Genomic DNA, 14690 nt, shown 5'->3' with positions numbered 1-14690 from the left:
GATCTAAAAACCCTCTTCTTCTCATTCAGCGGGGCTTTTAGATCAGGGGTCACCCAGGGTTTGTTGTTGGGGAAACACCGAACCTTCCTTGTAGGCACGGTATTTTCCACACAGAAGTTGATGTAGTCCATGATGCAGGTTGTCAGGTGTGACGACCTGGCTGTGTCTTTCTCTCTGCCTGCCTCTCTGTTGTCTCCTCCCTTCTGCAGGCAGTGGGTGGGCCAAGTGCTGCTAAGTGGCGCTCCAGCTCACCTGGATTGATCAGCTGTGAGGGCTATAAATGCTCCACAGTCTTGGCAGTCACTCTCTTGCTTGGCTTCCTCCTGGTCTGCTTGGGTGTTCTGTTTTGGTTTGTTGTTTTGTATTATCCATCAATAAATTCCCTTTGTTCTAAAATCCATCCTGTGTGTTCTCCCTAATTTGTCTGAGCCCTGAGCTGGTTCATGACAAAATGGGGGCTCGTCCAATCAATTAGGGAAAGGATTTGATTTAGAGGGAGGAATACACTTTAGGTGATGGTGTCAGTGCTTAGTTTTGATTAAGTTTTTGTGTAAGTTTTTCAGAAGACCGGTGAGTTTTTCTGGTGTTTTTGGAGTCTCACCCCCTGGTAGGTTTATCCCAGGGGTTCTGTGTAGGGAACCTGTGGTGGCAACTTTTATGTGGTGGTGAAAGTGAGTAGAGCTATATGCTCAGGTTCACGTCCAGGGGTTCCTGGAAGTGGCTGCATAGCAGGTGCTTTCCAGACCCGCTGGGTTCTGTGATTAAAAGCCTCTCACCGGTAACTGCTTGAAGACTAGGGTTGAGCTTAGTTAGGAAGATTGTTCCAGTCTATGGTAGAGGGGGTTGATGACTCTTGTTTGGAGGTACAACGGAGTATGGCTTCCTTGGTGGAGGAGTTTGTTCAGTCTCCCACTGAGGAGTTCTTGGACCAATGTATCAAAGATCAACTTTTGAAAATTGCTGAGCACTTTGGAATTGAAATCACAGATAAAAAGCTGAAAGAAACGCTAAGGGTGGCTGTGAAAGAAAAGGTGATTGAAGATAAAATATTGGTAACTAAGGAGCTGAGTAAAAAATCTTTGTTCATGCCATCAGCCAGGGTGGAGTCTCAGCAGCCATTTGGCCTTTTTACGTAGAAAACCCACAAGACGGCCAATTGGTCCCAAGTCCCCCCTGTGGACACTCATTTTGTTATGGAAATGTGGCTGTTAGTGGCACATGGCCGGAGCCACTTGAACCTGTGTGGGGGAGGGGACATACCTTACAGCTCAGGAGGTTCTTTTGAGAGCAAGCTTTAGTTGTGAGGTGGATAAATACCTCAGTGAACATAGCCATAAAGACTTAAACTGGACTATGAGCTGTATGCAGTGGAAAGGATCAACAGGAAGGAAGGGATCAACACACTGACATTTATTGTTAAAAAAACAAAACATATTTACAAAGAATGAAAAACCATGCATTATGAGTGAAATACATTTGAGCAGTCACTCACAATCCTGGCACTGCCATTGCTCCTTTGGGCATTTCCCACATGTAAATCGGTAGCAGTCAACACAGCGCACAGTTGCATTATTGTCCTTACATTTAATTTTAGCCTGACACTTGGCTCTTTTTCCTAGTTGTGGTGTGGAGGGTTGTTGCCGAAATAATTTTTCCTTTTGGGCCTTTTTCTTACCCACGTGGATTTGAGCCAACTCTCTTGCAAGCTCCAGCAGGAACTCCACCCGTCTCTCCTGCCTCCCGGTGCATAACTGATAGAGCACGTGTGCATTCAGTGCTGCCATATCTATCATGTTATAGAACACTGCTACTGGCCAGCGCCGTGTTCCTGCGCGGACAGTGTACTCTCGCACCATCTGGTCCATGACATCGACGCCGCACTTTGTTGTGTTGTAGAGTGTGATGGTGTTTGGCTTCTTTTTGGTGGTATCCTGTGTCTGAATCATGCTGTGCATGCTGCTGAGAACATATACAGTCTTCTTCCGCTTGGGCGCATACACAGTCAGTGTGGCACCAGTGGTTGAAAATACTTGGGTGGTAAATTCATTGCGGTGCATCTGTCTAGTTGACAGTGGAATTTCTTGGCGAATCTTGTTGACTGTGCCGAGGATGGTTGTATTCCGGCTAAGTAGTCGTTTTGCAAGTGACAGTGATGTAAAGAAATTGTCCGTGGTAACATTTCTGCCCTCGTCCAGGAATGGTTCCATCAGCCTCATGACTACACTCTCAGACACTCTCTCCCCACGAGGCCGAGTGGGGTCCTTGCCAAGATATGGGAGGATATTGCAGACGTATTTGGTTTTCAAGTCACACGCCACCCAAAACTTGATCCCAAACTTGTCTGGTTTACTGTACTGTAGGAAACAGCAGCGAGTCTTGGACGGGAAAAGTTGTTCGTCGATGGTGATGTGTCGACCAGGGATGTAGGATGTGATGCAGTTGGTGACAAACAATCCCCATATGTTCGAAATTGCAGCAAACTTATCGGTCTGTGCTCGCTCGCTGCGGGTGTCTCTGTCATCAAAGCGCAGGTGATGCATGATGTTTTGGAAACGCCCTCGGGACATGGTTTCGATGATATGTTGGCTTCCCAGGTTTTTCGACCAGCAGTCACGCAGTGATGGCACCCTGAAGATTGCCTGCATGATGGTGATGGAAATAAATGCCATTAGTTCAGAGAGGCCCATGAACCAATCCACATGCTCCGTTTGCTTTGCATGTTGAACTTGTACAGTCTCAAATGATACCAAGCATGTCCAGAGTGACGAAACACAGGAAGCTCTGAAGACGACTTGTGATTGACCTCCTGGCCTCAGCTGTTGGCTCTCCATCTGCGTTGTATGGCGATGGCGGGGTGAAATGTGGACCCGCTCCCACCTGTTCTTCATGCCATACTGTGCCGTCTTTCGCAGTCTCTGTCACATCAGTCCCCAGCCGAGCTCTCTTTTTTGGTTGGGGAGCAGTCTCCTCATCTGTAGTGTGAAAAAAATGGAATTATGAGCAATGGGAAAGTCAAATGATATCACAAATGCAAGCATAGAAGCTAATAATAATAATCCCAGAACATCTCAAATAGGTTGGCTAAGGTGCAGACACCTCAGGAGAAGTAGAATCAAACAAAAATGACGGCAGGCCGCACTCAGAAACAAAATGGAGGCTCTATTCACATGGTGCTATATTTTACAACTTCCTCACTGAAATGAAATGTAAAATAGGAAATAATATGAAATGAAATCTTACCTGAAGACGACTGAGACAGCTCGGAGTCTGAATCCATCTGAAGGTTGATGTCTTTTCCATCCGAGTCGCAAGGGTTTGCTCCATCCAGGATCATTTCCAATGCCTGTTGAATGTTGATTCTCTGCATCTTCGTTCCTTGGAGAGGAGCTTCTTTCACCACAAAATTCTTGAGGGAACTGAAGCGATAGTCCATGTGCACTGAGGTATTTATCCATCAAACAATTGTCTGGTTGCAGTCGATGAGTCGTTATGGTCACATGGGACATTCACAGGTTCACATTTTAGAATAGAATGTGTTTTTGTCTGTGTAGATTCTCAATCATCCAGGTCATTGTATCCAAGGTAGTTTTCTCTGTCAACTGGACCTGGACCTGTTCCGAGTGAATGTGTTTTTATTCTTCATTCTCTGTAAGGTGTGACCCCCTCACCCAACACACTGCCACTAACAGCCTCATTACCATAACAAAATGAGTGATTAGTGTATTCGGGAAAAGTGGTCAGGCCAAATGGCCTCTGTGTGGGTCTTCTACGTAGACAGAAAAATGCTGGGACTTCTAGTGTTAAAGGAAGGAAAGCTGTTAAATACTGGTTCTGTTCCAGAGAAGGGTGCTTTTGATGTACTAACTAATTTGCGTTTGGTTCCAAGCTTCACAGAGAGGGATCCAGATCTTTTTTTTCCTTATTTGAGAGAGTGGCAGAGACCAGGGGTTGGTCTGATGATGATCGCACCCTCCTTCTTCAGTGTGTTCTGATTGGCAAGGCACAGGAAGCTTCTGCCTCACTTTCCAAATCAGAGGGCCGAAACTATGACCATGTCAAGGCAGCGGTGTTGAGAGCATACGAATTGGTCCCTGAAGCTTATAGGCAGCGCTTTAGGAGTGTTCGAAAACAGGATACACAGACTCATGTGGAATTTGTGCGTGATTTGGACACTCAATTTAATCGTTGGTGTGTTGCATCTGGCGTTGAAACCTTGAACAACTGAGTAACCTAATTATTCTTGAGCAACTAAAAAGCTGTGTGCCTGGCAGTATAGCTACCTTTATAAATGAAAGAAAGGTTAAAGTTCCTCAAGAAGCAGCTGTGCTAGCTGACGAGTATGTTTTGACTCATAAGAGCCATTTCCCCCCTGGGAGGCTGGAGTCAGTTTCACCCCCCTGGGTTGAACGTCCGTCTTGGAAAAGGCCTGAAGATGGTAGTACTTGTAATTATTGCAAGCGTAAGGGTCATTGGAAAAATCAGTGCCCTGACAAACCCAGGGCAAATTTTGGGCAGGTTAAGTCTAGTGCTTTGGTTGCACCATGGGGTATGTCTGGGGTTGCGCTGCAGTCCAAAACTGGATATGAAAGCAGATTATTCAGCATTTCTTTCTAAAGGCTTGGTGTCCATTCCAGGGACTGATAAAGATTTCTGTGACCATTTTATGAGACACGGGTGCGTTAGACTCTTTTGTGCGAGAGGCAATCTTGCCTTTCAGCTCAGATACTGATACTCGTAAGTGTGTGGTTGTCCGTGGAATGGGTTTGGTCCCTCTCTTTGTCCGATTACACAAAATGGAACTTACCTCTGCTTTGGTGTCAGGTGAGGTAGAAGTGGCTGTTCGCCCTGAACTTCATGTTGATGGGGTAGACCTGATCCTTGGTAATGACTTGGCAGGTGATCGGGTGTGGCCAGATCAGGTGGGGTTCCAGGCCGACCATGCTCCTGTTCTGGTGCCCTCCATGTCCCAGGAGTGTGCCCCTGTGTCAGAAGTGTTTACCGCCTGTGCAGTAACCCGTGCTATGGCCCAGACTAACATTAGTGCTGCTTGTGAAAAGAAGGCCGAGAAAATGCCTCTTTTCATACCTGTCCCTCTGCAGTCTCTCCCACATGGTGAGTTTAGAAAGGAGCAAAAAGTAGGTCCTTCATTGAGAGTTGTTTGAACAAGTTTCTCCCATGGAGGACTTTAATGATGCTTCTCAGGGTTACTTTATACTCCATGGCCTTCTGGTGAGGAATTGGGTTCCTCATGTGGACAACCTCTTAGGCAAAGCTGTCATCCAGATAGTGGTACCGTTAAAATTCAGAGACCTGGTGTTAAAGACATCACATGATGATATTGCAGGGCACATGGGGGTCAGGAAAACCTGCGCTCGCATCCTGGGTTGTTTGTTTTTGGCCTCGTTTAAGACGGGATGTTTCAAGCTTTGTCAAAACTTGTCATACTTGTCAGTTGACCAGTAAGCCTAACCAGTCCATTGCTCCAGCACCGCTGTATCCAATTCCAGCTATTGGTTCGCCAATGGAATATTTAATCATTGATTGTGTGGGACCGTTGCCTCCTTCAAAGTCTGGTAGCCAATATCTGTTAACGGTCATGTGTCAAGCTACCCGTTACCCTGCTGCGTACCCGTTGCGATCGATAACTGCTAAATCCGTAGTTAAGGCGCTGACTCAGTTTATTTCAATGTTTGGCATTCCAAAAGTGGTGCAAAGTGATCAAGGCTCCAATTTCACTTCTAAGTTGTTTGCACAGGCATTACAACAATTTAACATCCATCACAGCTTGGTCGTGATTGGGAGGAGGGATTGCCCTGGTTGCTGCTTTCGGCCAGAGAGGTGGTTCAGGAAAGTACGGGGTTTAGCCCTAATGATTTGATTTGTGGACACACTGTGCGTGGACCTTTGGCTGTGTTGCGAGAAATTACAAACTTCCCAGAAGAAGATGAAGGAATGGTTTGACCGTTGTGCTGAGCAACGGCAGTTTACTCCTGGGGACCAAGTCCTGGTTTTGTTGCCAGTAGTGGGTTCACCATTTCAAGCTTGTTTTGCTGGCTCGTTTACTGTATTGCGCAAGGCCTCTGAGCGGGACTATATGGTTGCTATGCCTAAACGGAGGAAAATTTGTCAAATCAATCTGATGAAGCCTTATTTTGCTCGAGCCCCACTGCCTGTTGGTGCACGTACATCTCTGTCAGGGGGAAACCCAGCTCTTTGTGTTAATGAGGCCGCTGACCAGGTTGGTTCTGGTGGGGGGGTCAGCAGAGGGAGAAGGAGAGGTATCACCTGATAGAGTTTTGCATGGATGTCTTAAAAACTCTGAAGCGTTACAAGCATTACCTAACTTTCTGGGGCAGCTGAATGAGGACAAATGAGTTAAATTAGTTGAACTCATAAACAGTTTTCCTGAGGTGTTTTCAGTCGTTCCATCCCGAACAGGTTTAATAGTGCACAACATTGATGTGGGCAGTGCTGAGCCAATTAATCAACGTTTTTATCGAGTTTCTCCTGAGAAACGGGTGCAATTGGATAAGGAGGTACAGTATATGCTAGACAATAAAATTGCAGAGCCTTCAAGGTCTAACTGGGCGTCACCTTGTCTCCTTATTCGAAAACCTGACTCTTCCTTTAGGCCGTGCACTGGTTTTAGGAAGGTAAATGGTGTAACCAAACCAGATGTGTTTCCCTTGCCCCGAATGGAGGATTGTATTGACCAAGTAGGTTCAGGCAAGTATGTCAGTGACTTGCTGAAAGGGTTACTGGCAAGTCCCATTGTCTCCCGAGCTCGGGAGATTAGTGCCTTCGTAACCCCTTCTGGACTGTATTCCTACGCCATGCCATTTGGTTTGCGCCCCGGCCACCTTTCAAAGGCTCATGAATCAGGTGGTCTCTGGTCTTGCTGGTTGTGCGGTCTATTTGGACGACGTGGTAGTTTTTAGTGACACCTGGGAGGACCATCTCCAACGGGTTAGAGCATTGTTGGAGAGGCTTGTGTGGGCTCAGCTAACAGTTAACTTAGCTAAGTGTGAATTTGCCAAAGCTACAGTGACTTATTTGGGCAGGGTAGTTGGTCAGGGGGTGGTGCGTCCAGTTGATAAAGTTGTGGCTATCCAGCGGTTTTGTCTAGCAGACAAAGGGGATATATATTATATATATTTTCAAGCTCTCTGCCCAGCGATTTCAGAACTGAAGAAGCCTTCTGGATAGAAGGCGAAACGTCTTCAAGAGAAGAAACCCAGTCCAGTTGACATAGAAAACTACCTTGAATTCCCACCAATTGAACTATTCGGTGATTGAGAAAGAGGCACTTGCCTTGATTTGGGCTCTGAGGCATTTTGAGGTGTACATGAATACGGGTGCTCCCGTTAAAGTGTACACCGATCATAACCCGTTAACATTTTTACAGACCCTACAAAATCCAAACCAGCGTCTGATGAGGTGGGCCTTATATTTGCAGCCCTATCAGCTCGATATTTGTCACATCAAGGGCAGGGAGAAGGTTATGGCGGATGCCCTGTCTCGTGGTTTTTGAGTGGTAGAGATTTTACTGTTTGTTAGTCTGCCCTGTCTGTTTTCTTGGGTACAAGGTCGCCGAAGCCTAAGGGAATTTCTTCTGCAGGGTTAAGTACTCTGTCTTTTCAGGTGGTGACAGCATACCCTACCAACTTAAGGAATTTGGCCACAAGGTAACTGTAGCCACATGAATCTAAATATTAATACAGTAGTTTTTTTTGGCTTGGGTTCCGGGGTCAGTTTTGGGTAGATGACCTTGGTGGTCTCCGTTCTTATGGGTGGGGGTGTGACGACCCTGGCTGTGTTTTCTCTGCCTCTCTGTTGTCTCCTACCTTCTGCAGGCAGTGGGTGGGCCAAGTGTGCGGTGGCTAAGTCACCTCCAGCTCACCTGACTGATTAGCTGTGAGGGCTATAAATGCTCCACAGTCTTGGCAGTCACTCTCTTGCTTGGCTTCCTCCTGGTCTGCTTGGGTATTCTGTTTTGGTTTGTTGTTTTGCATGATCAATCAATAAATTTCCTTTTTTCTAAAAATCCATCACGTGTGTTCTCCCTAATTTGTCTGAGCCCTGAGCTGGTTCATGACAGTGGTCTTGGATTTCTGAATTCACGAAGAGGCCTCAGAAAAATATAGAGGACTGAAGGAGTTTAAGGGCTCATTGGAAAACCTGTATGTTCCCACTTTCAGCACATCTGGTGATGGTCCAGTTGTTGGGATGGCCTGTCTAGCCTTTTCTCTGATAGCTAGAACTTAATCAGTGAAGAAGCTCATGAAGTCTTCACCACTAAGGGAAGAAGGGATACGTGGATCTAAAACACTGTGACTCTTGGTTAATTTGGCCACAGTGCTGAAAAGAAACCTGGGGTTGTTCTTATTTTCCTCAATCAAAGAAGAAAAATAAGCTGTTCTAGCCTTACGGAGGGACTTTTTGTGAACTACCAGACAGTCTTTCCAGGCTACATGGTAGCTGTCTATTTTACAGGAATGCCACTTCCTTTCCAGTCTTCACACTTTCTGCTTGAGGGTCCTGATATGTGAATTATACCAGGGGGCACACCTCCTCTGATTTACTATTTTCTTTTTCAGGGGGGCAACAGAATCAAGCGTGATTCTCAGTGAGGTTGCTGCACCTTCAGCAATAGAGTCAACCTCAGCAGGGCTCAGATTATAATGATTGATCCCTGGGGAAACACACGGTGGTCCTGGGATCAGCACAGGGATCACTTCCTTAAACTTAGCTACAGCATTATCTGAAAGACATCTGCTATAGTAAGACTGAGCTCTGAGCATAGAAGAATCCTTAATCATAAATGTAAAAGTGATCAAAGAATGGTCTGACAGGAGTGGGTTCTGAGGGAACACTGACACATGTTCTACCTCAACACCATAAGTCAGAACTAGATCTAGGGTGTGGTTAAAGCTATGAGTTGGTTGGTTTATCTGCTGGAGGAAACCAACTGACTCAAGTAATGAAATGAAGCCATTTCTAAAGCTGTCATTTACAACGTCTACATGGATATTAAAGTCTCCAATGATAATGACTTTGTCTGTTCTGAGGACCAAGTCAGATAAGAAATCAGAGAACTCAGACAGGAACTCTGAATGTGGCCCAGCAGGGGGCCGATATACAACTACAAAAAGTGGCTTTTCTGTCCTCCAGTTCCTGTGGTCATTATTGATGTTGCTGTGAATGCATCACTTATGTTAGCAATGACGGTGACGTAGCACCTGCTACCTGCTAGTGTTCTATGAAGGAACAGGCTTTGGAGGTATGAGAAGCTCCTGCTGGACTTCTGTTGTCAGTGATACACGTATTTAGAAAAACTGTGCTTTCTTCATGTGTGTTCACACATCAGGGCTCTTTTCTGACCTGCTTTTTTAAGTCTCTTAAGAGCTTTTCCCAATCATGAGGGGAGCACTCAGAAGTGAAGGAGGCCGCCCTCATCATTTCATGCACGTTTGAATGGATATCTGATGGTGTCGCTGGATCATTCAGATCAAACCACAATTTGAATTCTAGATTTCATATTTAAGTGATAGTAGACAGCATTTTTTCTGCAGGATTTTTTTTTATTTCTGTCTAAAAATGGTTTAAAGGGAGTCATGTTTTTCAGCTTACTGCAGGGAACAATTCTGCTCTAATGCCATAATTCTGCTATACTACACCAATCTGTGCATTATCACCATGGAAACTGTCCACTCAATAAATCCACACCATAATATTCTACGTTATTCCAGTCTAATCAAACAAGGTTCAAGGTTCACTTAGACAGGAGGAAGTTTCCCATGCCAGGACTAAATCAATGCTTTAAATGCCATTTAAATGATACACTTGGCACAAAGGACCTTTTCAAAGGACCTTTTATGTCCACACATCAAAGACTAATAATCCATGTTATAAGGGGACCGATAAAGGCAAATAAACACATGGGTGGCATCAGTTGTGTTAGACCATTATACCAGTTGGAAAGCTTATTTCATTACAGCAGTTGGGAACCTTCTAATCCAGCAGAATGGCAACAGGACATCGAGGAGTCAGCAGGGTAACACGCTTCACTCAGGAGTCACTCAAACACCACCCTGGCTTGTTGCCATTTATTTAATTACCTCACTGACTGTTGATTATTAGTCTTTGTATTTGGGTTTTAATTTAAACTGACACTCAGTGACATTTTGAAAGCAATAGCGTACGTTTCCATCGCTATAATATATTTGATTTACTTAATACTTAGTGATCTCCATAAGAATCATCTCTAAATATAAGTCAGTAAAATCCAGACATGCATTGGAGCATCTCCCTTTATATCCCATTGAAGTACAGACGACATTGAATTCAGGGGATTTAAAACAAGAGTGCATTTATTGTAAATTGTCATTGTGCTTCTTCACACAGTTGTTTTCCACAGCGCTGGATGATGTCAGGAAATCCAGAGGACAGAGCTGCAAGAATGAAGCCAGGCTGGGCCCCGTGTCCAAGAAGGAGGAGCCGCAGCCTTGGAAGCCTCAGCAGCTGAAGGAGGAGAACCGAGGAGAATCTCTGCAGGAGTGCAGGAGCTCCCAAAGAATGCAGCCATCAGAAGAGAGCTGGCAGCAAGAGATCAGGCACCTGAAGGGACTTCTGGTGGGAAAAGACCAGCAGATATCCAGGGTCGAGCAGGAAAGGAGAACGCTTGCTGAGGCTCACGCGGACACCTTGGCCCTGCTGAGCAGCACTCAGGCGGCACTAAAGCAGGAAGAAGAAAAATGTGCCCGTCTCCAAGAACAATGCTGCAAGGAGCTGGCTGATCAGGAGCTGAGACACCAGACTCAGCTCAAGACCAAGCAGATGGTGTCCGACCTCACAAAGTATGAAGTGATCTGGACTGAGACCCAGAGGAAGCTGGACGAGATGCTGGGGAACCATGAAAGGATCTCGGAGGAAAAGGAGACCTCCAACAGGAAGGAGATCCAACTCCTGAGCGAGAGACTCGTCCAGCTGCAGGTGAGCTGCCTCCACCTCCTTCTGTGTTTCTGACTTCTGACTGATGTCGCATTCTTGAATCTAATAAATGATCTTTGTCTTTGCAGCAACTCCTCCGTGACAAGAAACAAAAGAAGAAACAAAAGTTCAGTCTAAAGAAGTTCTTCTTTGGAAGATAAAGAGATGAGTGCTGGTCTGACCAGAAAAAGTCCACAATCATCTTCTGAACTCCCTCGATTAGACCAACAGGTGACAGTAAGACTTTCAGTCTGTGCCAAAGAGTCGACAACCAAATTATTTACAATCAGGACTCTGCCCCTGTAGGAAAGCTGAGGTAGCAGCCATTTCCACTTAGACAATCTGGCACACACCTGCTCCATAGCACCCTCCCAGTTCTTCTTTTCAAAGTTTTCTGTCCCAAGGAACACACCTAAGACTTTCAGGCCCTGTCTACCCCAGCTGAGGTTTCCTGGTAGCCTTGGTCTGTCCCTACCTGTCCACGGGCCAACCTGCAGAGCTTCTCTTCTCCCAGTTTACCTTAGCGGAGGAGGCTTCTTGGTAGAGGTCTAAACTATCAGTCAGGTTGTCCACATCACTGTGATCCCTAACAAAAACATTGATGTCATCAGCCTACGCCGACACCACCAGCTGGGGACGCTGAGGAAGACCAGGTAACAAAAGTCCTGACAGCCTAGTTCTTAGGTTGTTTAGAAGAGGTTCGATGGCCAATGAGTACAACTGTCCAGAAATAGGACAACCCTGTCTTATTCCCCATTGGACGCTCACCGGACAGCTCAGCCCACCACCAACCTTCACCAAACAACAAGCATCCCTGAACAGCAGAGACAAGAGTGCCAAAAAACCCCATCCCCCAAACCAAATGCCCTTAATGTGGAAAACAGAAACTTGTGGTCGATCCCGTCGAAGGCCTTCTCCTGGTCTAAAGAAAGCACCCCCACATCAATGTTGTACATTTTACAAAGGTAAAACAAATCTCATTAAAAATAGGTTGTCCAAAATGGACTTGTCCAGGACACAATATGACTGGTCTCTGAACGACCAAATCGAGGTGGTTCTTGAGCCTGTTGGCGAGCACCTTTGAAAGAAGTTTATAGTCCATGCAGAGCAACGCCACAGGTCTCCAGTTCTTTAATAGAGCCAAGTCCCCCTTCTTTGGGATTAGAGAGGACCGCAGTCTGACAGGATGATGGTAACAGACCTGTGTGAGCACACGCCTGCAGCACCTTCCACAGGTCAGCACCCAGACACCTCCAGAAATGTTTATAAGTCTGTGGGCAAACCATCCAGTCCTGGAGCTCGGCCAGAAGCCATCTGTCCCACCGCAGCAGTGAGTCCCTCCAAGGAAATGGTAGCGTCCAGGGTGGACCGGTCCCTCTGGCTCAGCCGAGGAAGTCCCTGCAGGAGCTCATCCTCCCTGCTACAGTCCTCTGCCCTGTAGAGGGCGCCGTAGAAGTCCACAGCGTGTCTCCTCATCTCACCCTGGTCAGCTGTCATCGTCCCATCAGGCAGGCGGAGGCAGAGCATCTGTTTGGCGCGTGAGACAGACCTCTCCAGATTGAAAAAGGAACCTTGACCTCACCAAGGCCCCCTTCACTGTTTCCTGTAAAAAAGAGCTGAGTTCCTGCCTCTTCTGTCTCAGTGTGTGGCCCTTTGTGCTGGTGTGTGTGCTAAAGCTACCCTCCAGATCCCTGATCTCGCTCTCCAAGTGTTCTATGGTGTGTTTGACCTGTGTTGTTGAGTGACTACTGTATTGCTGACAGAAGGCTCTGATGTGTGCTTTACCCACTTCCCATCACTGACCAAGACACTCAAAGTCCCCCTTCCTCCCTCTCAAGGTTCCCCAAAACGCTTCGAACGTGCAACGAAACTCAGTGGGCCTCATTCACCAATATGTTCTTAAGAATCTTCTTAGATTCTTTCTTAAGTTGTTCTTCAGAAGTTTCTTACGAAAACCCTACGTCAGATTCATCAACGCGTTCGTAAGCCCCAGAATTGTTCGCAGCTGTGTTCTTAGATTGATAAATGCCATCAGTTGAGAGCACGTGCCAGGTGAGTCTAATTAACATCCGATTAGCATACGTCACCGCCCACTAATGCCCATAAAAGGAACTGCAGCAGGACCCTGTAGACAGAGCAAAAAGCAGCCAAATGCCCAAAGCCAAATGCCCAAAGCCAAATGCCCAAAGCTTGCCTCTCCACGCCTGATTTCTGACGCCGTGTTGAACAATCAAGAAAGGATGGCTAACACGCTTGATAAAATTGCCTCAACCCTGATGACTATAGCCAACACGCTTAAAGAAATCAACGAGAATGTAAAAAAAAGAAGAATGTAAAAAAAATAAACGTGTAAAACCTGTGCTCGGATTGTGACAATAATGCATTTTATTCACAAACGGGCAATTAATCGCGCTCGAACGTGAACCGCGTGCCTGCAGTCTGGCCCCATCATTGCGTCAGGACGCACATCCTCACGGGGTTGTGGCTCTGTGTCCAAACACATCCAGCGCCCCTTTAACATGCCGATGGTGCGTTCAATGGTGGAGCGACTGCGCGCATGCATCTGATTGACTAAAACTCCTGTGGAGTCTGAGGGTTGGTCAGTGGTGTCAACAACCAGGGAGCCAGGGCATATCCTCGATCCCCTAATAAAATAAATCAAGATAAAATCAAATAAAAAGACAGTTTTGGCATGGTTTCCAATTTGGTTGATTAATGTTAAGTCATTGGCACATTTACGTAATTTAAAAATTCTCCGTAAATCACAAAAAATAGGAAATAAATAAATAAATATGACAGAATTATCATTGTAATATTGAATTTTATTGAACTGCACAAGAGAACCCAACCATGCCAACATGTCAGCACTGAAATGTACGTAAGAGTACTCCTGAGTGTTCGTAGGATTTGTTCTTACCTACGCATAAATCCAGGATAAGAAGAAATTGGTGAATGCCACAATCTTCGTAAAATGTTCGTAAATGGGATCTAAGAACAAATTTGTTCGTAAGAACGGTTCGTGAATAAGGCCCAGTGTCCTGGGCCCAGTATTTCAAAACTCCAAATCCAGATCAAAATGATCCGGATTTGTTAATTCCCCTATCCTGGTCTGTGGCTCATAATAATCTATCCCAGTTTTTCAAAACCTTGCAGGATAGGGATTTCCAAATCTGTCCCTCCCACTGGATCATTGCCAGGAAACAGGAAGTGATGTGTTTAAAAACCAAATAAAGCGCCATGTGTCAAACTAAAAGTCACATTTTATTTAAAGACTTTACCACCATCTACTTAGATGTCAATCTTATAACTTTAAAATAGTAACTCATGTTACAATAAATCAATATAATTTTCATCAAATCAATCCTGAATATTTTATTAAAAAATCAAAATCAAAATTTCAAAAACAATATACGTATCATGACTTTTTTTTGTCTTTCTCCAAAGTGAAATCAAACTATTATGTTGAAATTGTCCCACTCTTTATGAAAAATACAAACCATGGCACTTCTGACTGCTCTCCCAGCTGGTTCGTCAGTTTGATGTGGTTGTGGTGCCTCTATCAGACCTTTTGGAAGTGGAATGTCATCCTCCTCCATGGGCACTCTTCTTTTTTGTGTGATATTGTGCAACACAATACATGCACAAATAATATTGCAGGCTTCTTTGGGCTCCACACAAAGATAATTAAGGCAGGCAAATCT

General features: G+C 45.5%; 1 long non-coding RNA gene across 1 annotated transcript; it reads right to left on the bottom strand.

Annotated features, from left to right (window-relative positions):
- Positions 1-13351: 13351 nt before the first annotated feature.
- LOC130537215 (uncharacterized) lies at positions 13352-14256 on the bottom strand. Its single transcript, XR_008953579.1, has 2 exons — positions 13907-14256; positions 13352-13634 (listed from the first exon to the last, which is right to left on the bottom strand). It is a non-coding gene; the product is annotated as an uncharacterized LOC130537215 (long non-coding RNA).
- Positions 14257-14690: the final 434 nt, after the last annotated feature.

The sequence above is a fragment of the Takifugu flavidus genome, chromosome 14 (genome assembly GCF_003711565.1).
Source record: "Takifugu flavidus isolate HTHZ2018 chromosome 14, ASM371156v2, whole genome shotgun sequence".
Taxonomy (NCBI): domain Eukaryota; kingdom Metazoa; phylum Chordata; class Actinopteri; order Tetraodontiformes; family Tetraodontidae; genus Takifugu; species Takifugu flavidus.
The sequence above is the reverse complement of the archived record's forward strand: the minus strand, read 5'-3'. Positions and strand labels throughout refer to the sequence as shown.